Raw genomic sequence first — 6000 nt, 5'->3', positions numbered from 1 at the left:
AGAAGCAGGAGTCATGGTATGGGGATGCCTGGGTGCCTCAGTCAGTTAAGTGTCTGACTTCAACTCCGGTTGTGATCTCACAGATCGGATTGTGAGTTCCAGCCCTGCATCAGGCTCCCTGCTGTCAGCACAGAGCCTGCTTCAGGTCCTAGGATCCTCTGTCCCTCTTTCTCTGGCCCTCCCTGCCTGAAAAAAGAAAGAAAGAAAGAAAGAAAGAAAGAAAGAAAGAAAGAAAGAAAGAAAGAAAGAAAGAAAGAAAGAAAGAAAGAAAGAAAGGAGGGAGGGAGGGAGGGAGGGAGGGAGGGAGGGAGGGAGGGAGGGAGGGAGGGAGGGAGGGAAGGAAGGAAGGAAGGAAGGAAGGAAGGAAGGAAGGAAGGAAGGAAGGAAGGAAGAAACAGGAGTCATGGTATATGAATGAGAATTGTCAGCCTCCATGAAGCTGTCTCTACCTTGACACCAGTCTTAAGAGTTTAGGACTGTGCTTCACCCTAGGGGGCTTTGAAGGCCTCATCCCGAGCACAGGTTGTGTCTGTCTCTCTCCCTAATAACTTAGGTCCTGCCTTGAGGTTGTGAAGCCATGAGTGCTGCTTATTTAGGCCTCCTTGATCACAGAATCACAGAACATCAGAACCAAAAGAGACCTCAGAAATACCCTAGTCCAATCCTCTTATTTTACAAAGGAGGTGCAGGGGAAATTGAGGCCCAAAGAGATAACCATACTGCAGATAGGAGGGCAGATGGATTCAACTACCTTGGAAACCGTTGGCATTATCCCATAAAACTAGAGTCACATACATGAAGGCCATACAGCTCCACTCCTAGGTATGTACCCAGGAGAATCTCATACATGTTAGGAGATACATGGGAGATTGTCCAAATTTCCTTCAACAGTTGAATGGTTGGATGGGGTGTGATATGCTCATACAAGGAAAAACTTGACAGCTGGGGGAAATGAATGAATTGCAGCCACATGCGACGACACGAATGAATCTCAAAAACATAATGTTGAGCAAAAGAGTGGAACATAAAAGGTGTGTATATAGGATGCTTCAATTTACATAGAGTTAAAAAGAGACAAACCGGGGCGCCTGGGTGGCGCAGTCGGTTAAGCGTCCGACTTCAGCCAGGTCACGATCTCGCGGTCCGTGAGTTCGAGCCCCGCGTCAGGCTCTGGGCTGATGGCTCGGAGCCTGGAGCCTGTTTCTGATTCTGTGTCTCCCTCTCTCTCTGCCCCTCCCCCGTTCATGCTCTGTCTCTCTCTGTCCCAAAAATAAATAAAAAACGTTGAAAAAAAAAAATTTAAAAAAAAAAAAAAAAAAAAAAAGAGACAAACCTTGGGGCGCCTGGGTGGCTCAGTGGGTTAAGCATCTGACTTCTGCTCAGGTCACGATCCTGTGGTTTGTGAGTTCGAGCCCCGCATTGGGCTCTGTGCTGACAGCTCAGAGCCTGGAGCCTGCTTCGGATTCTGTGTCTCCCTCTCTCTCTGCCCCTCCCCTGTTCACGCTCTGTCTCTCAATAATAAATAAACGTTTAAAAAAAACCGATACATCACATATAAAGTCAAATCACTTTCCTTACATTTAAAGAAAAAAAAGAGACAAACCTAAATTATATTATTTAGAATGGATACACAAAGGTGGAAAAACTACCAAGAAAAGCAAGGAAATGATTATCACCAAAAACTGCGTTCTAGTTCTTTTATTCAATACATATTTACTGAATGCCTGCAGTGTACCGGGTACTATTCTAGACACTGGGGCACCAATGAATGAAATAAGCAAAGATGCTAAGCCTTGTGTAGTTCACATTTCATCAGGGGAAACAGCAATGAACAGGGCAAGTAGGTTGCAGTTTTAAATAGGGTGGTAGGGGGAAGCCTCATTACAAAGAAATTTGAACAAATACGTGGAGGGGAAGGGGTCAGTTAAGTGGCTAGGAGGGAGCATTCCAGATCAATTCCAAGGCATTTGAAGCTGAGAGAACACCCAGAGCCCTGTGAAGGAGCATGTCTGCTATTTTCCTGTTCAAGGAACTGTAAAGAGACCACGTGGCACAGGGAGTGATGGACAGAGTAGCTTTTATTGAGAATGAAAGGGGGGACCATTGTAGGATTTGGACAGAGAGTGACAGGATCTGACTTGTATTTTACAAGGAATCTCTGTATATGAGGGTCCCTGGGTGGCTCAGTCAGTTAAGCATCCAACTTCTGCTCAGGTCATGATCTCACAGTTCATGGGTGCAAGCCCCGCGTTGGGCTCTGCACTAGGCAGCTCAGAGCCTGGCATCTGCTTTGGATTCTATGTCTCCCTCTCTCTCTCTCTCTGCCCCTCCCCTGTTTGTACTCTCTGTCTCTCAAAAATAAAATAAATATTAAAAAAATAAAACGAATACATATATTTTTTAATAGGACAACTTTATTTTTTTTTACATCCCCCCCCCCTTTTTTTAAGTAAGGCTTATGCCTAACGTGGAGCTTGGACTCATGACCCCAACATCAAGAGTCATTACTCTACCCACTGAGCCAGCCAGGTGCCTCTTAAAGGAATATCCTAACTGCTATGCTGAGAAGGAAGGGGGCAAGGGTTAAAAAAAAAAAAGAGATCTAGTTAAAAGGATATTGCAATAGGGGCACCTAGGTGGCTCAGTTGGTTGGGCAACCAGCTTCGACTCAGGTCATGATCTTGTGGTCCATTGAGTTCGAGCCCCAGGTCGGGCTCTGTGCTGGCAGCTCAGAGCCTGGAGCCTGCTTTGGATTCTGTGTCTCCCTCTCTCTCTGACCCTCCCCCACTCATGCTCTGTCTCTGTGTCTCTCAAAAACGAATAAACGTTAAAAAAAAAAAAAAAGATATTGCAGTAATCCTGGAGGGAGCCCATGTGGGCTCAGACTAGGGTAGTAACCAGGAAGGTGGTGGTTACCTAGGGAGGAGCTAGTGCAGGGATGAGATTGTGATTGAGGAGAGGCCTCACAGCGTGCCCCCTGTTGGCAGTGTTTCTTGACTTACTTGTGTGATGATTACATGGGTGTTCATTCTATAATTATCTAATAAACTGTGTATTTTATGCGTGTTTTTGTACTTGTGCTATTTTTCACCATAGAAGGAGCTGTAAAGGGAGAAAACGGAGATATAAACAGGTAACATAAGGAGCCCAGCTAATAAATGGCTGAGATATGTTGGGAACTAATGCCAGTGCTTTGAACCCTAACCAATCCAACCTAAGGCATGGGCCCCAGCCCAGATCACTTATTTCCTGGTGCTGTGGCTTCTGGAAAACTCTGTCACCTCTCTCACCCTCACTGTTCCATCTGTGAAACCAGGAAAATAGTGCCTGGCTCCCTTCTTCATCTGGGTGCTGTCAAGACCACAAAATACTTTGTCACCTGCCCAAAGCACACATTGTTATTGCTATTTAACTGTGCTTTTTTTTTTAATGACCTTATTGATACGTAATTGATATACAATAAATTGTCCATATTTAAAGCGTACAACTTGATGAGTTTTAACCCAGGTATACACCGTGAGAACATCGCCACAATCAAGATAGCGCACATATCCTTCACCACCTCCCAAAGGCTACTTGTGCTCCTGCGTCTTCTATCCCTTCCTGCCCTCTGTTCATATTCCTAGGAAGCACCCTTTTCTTTTGGGCTTAACTGACAAAGCCACCCAGGTGCCCCCGTATTTTCCGGAATTTTATATGAATGGAATCATAGAGTCTTTTTCATCTGCATTTTTTCACTCAGCATTATTAGCTTGACATTTATCCATATTATGTATGTACCACAGTTCTTTCCTTTTTGTTGCTGAGTAGTATCCCATTATGTGGTCTAACTATGGTTTGTTGATCCATTTACCTGCCAATGGTTTGTTTTTAGTTTGAGGCTATAAAAATAAAGCGGCTATACATGTTTGTGTACAGCTCTGAATTCCCTTAGATAAATTTCCAAGAATTGAGGAATGGCTGAGTCATAGGGTAAGCATATGTTTAACATTTTAAGAAGCTGACAGACTGTTTCACAGTGATCATACCGTTTTACATTCCTACCAGCGGCGTTTGAGAGTCTAGTTGCTCAACATCCTTGCCAACATCTAATAAAGTCAGTCTTTTATTTTAGTCAGGCTGTGTAGTGGTGCCTGATTGTGGGGTGTTTTGTGGTTGTTGTTGTTTGCTTGCTTTTGGAGATGAAGATTAGTTTTATTGTTAGAAGTTGGTTGGTAAGCTCTGGCAGAAAGAAATTCTCACCTACAAGCCATGCCAATATCATAACACCCATTTGTGAGGCCACCAGCTATGATGGCCACTGCCTGGAGCCCAGATGAAAACTTTCTATGACAGTGGACAAAGGCAGCCTCTGGGGTGTCACTCAGAAACTGAGCGACTTTGGCCATGATTGCTCTGGCCCTGAGCTGAAGCACATTTCCCACGCAGATAGCCCCCAGCTGGGCCTGGCTTAGCTTGACGGCCAGGGAAACTGTGGTCTTGACGGCCAAGAGAAGTTTGTCAGGGGTGATATCCTTGAAGTTGCTGTGGCTTCCTCAGCCAGTGGCCGTTAGCCACCTGTGCAATGCCACCATCATGTCCTCAGGTCCTCCGTGAACACCCGTGGAGCACCGCTCCAGCATGGCAGGGCCTGGGGCTCCAGCTCCCCACCCGAATTGAATCAGCTGGTGGGTCAGGTGGCCCAGCACCACCTCTGATTGTGGGCGTTTTTTTAATATATTTTTTTAATATTTTAAGTTTGTTTTATTTATTTTGAGAGTGTGTGTGTGTGTGTGTGTGTGTGTGCCAGTAGAGGATGGGTAAAGAGAGAGGGAGAGAATTCCAAGCCAGATGTGGGGCTCAATTCCATGGACCATGAGATCATGACCTGGGCTGAAATCAAGAGTCTGATGCTTAACCAACTGAGCCACCCAGGTACCCCGGAAACATATTATTTTTTATCTTGATATTAAAGACATTCTTGATTATACTTATTTTGAGATAATTGTAGATTCATAGGCAGTTGTAAGAAATAATAAAAAGATTCCAGGTACCCCTCTACCCATTTTCCCCCAATGGTAACACCTTGAAAAACTTGAGCACAGTCAATCACACAACATAAAATAGACGCTGATAGGATTCAGTGATCTTACTCAGATTTCCTCAGTTTTCCATGTATCCATTTGTGTGTACATGTGTGTGGTTAAGACCATCTTTTTACTAAATTTTAACAATGATTTACTTAGCTCCTACTATGTGCCAGACAGTTGACTTTTGGAAATACAAGGTTATGACAAGGCCCCTGCCTTAATGGAGGTCACAATCTCATTGGCTTTGGAAGTTGACGTTTTGGGTTTTTTTTATATACTTTTTTAAAAAGTTTATTTATTTTTGAGAGAGACCAAGACAGTGCAAGTTGGGGGGAGAAAGAGAGAGAGAGGAGAGAGAGAGAATCCCAAGCAGGCTCCACACTGCCAGCATGGAGCCGGACACAGGAACCCAAGAACAGCGAGATCATGACCTGAGTTGAAATCAAGAGTCAGACACTCAGCCGACTGAGCCTCAGGGGCCGCTGGAAGTTGACCTTTAAAAAGTAACGTCGCAGGGGTGCCTGGATGGCTCAGTCGGTTAAGCCCGGGACGCGTGGTTTTAGCTCAGGTCATGATCTCATGATTGTGAAATGGATCCCAGCGTCACAGTGCTCTGCTCTGACAGTGCAGAGCCTACCTGGGATTCTCTCTCTCTCTCTCTCTCTCTCTCAAAATCAACTTAAAAAAAAAAAAAGTAATGTCGCAAAGGCAGGTTGTTTGTTGTAATCTGAAATAATCTAGTCTACCTTGTTGACAGAGAGAGTGAGGGACTGGGGAAAGTCAGGAAAGGCCTCGATCAGACCCTGCCCCTAGCAGGTGCTCAATAAATGGGTTAAAGTAAGGTTCAACCCAACAGTATCTTCCGCTGTCTTTTGCAAATCCTCACATCCTGAATGTGGCCGTACATGGTGCACACATCCTTGCCACGTAT

The sequence above is a fragment of the Neofelis nebulosa genome, chromosome 16 (genome assembly GCF_028018385.1).
Source record: "Neofelis nebulosa isolate mNeoNeb1 chromosome 16, mNeoNeb1.pri, whole genome shotgun sequence".
NCBI lineage: Eukaryota > Metazoa > Chordata > Mammalia > Carnivora > Felidae > Neofelis > Neofelis nebulosa.
The sequence above is the reverse complement of the archived record's forward strand: the minus strand, read 5'-3'. Positions refer to the sequence as shown.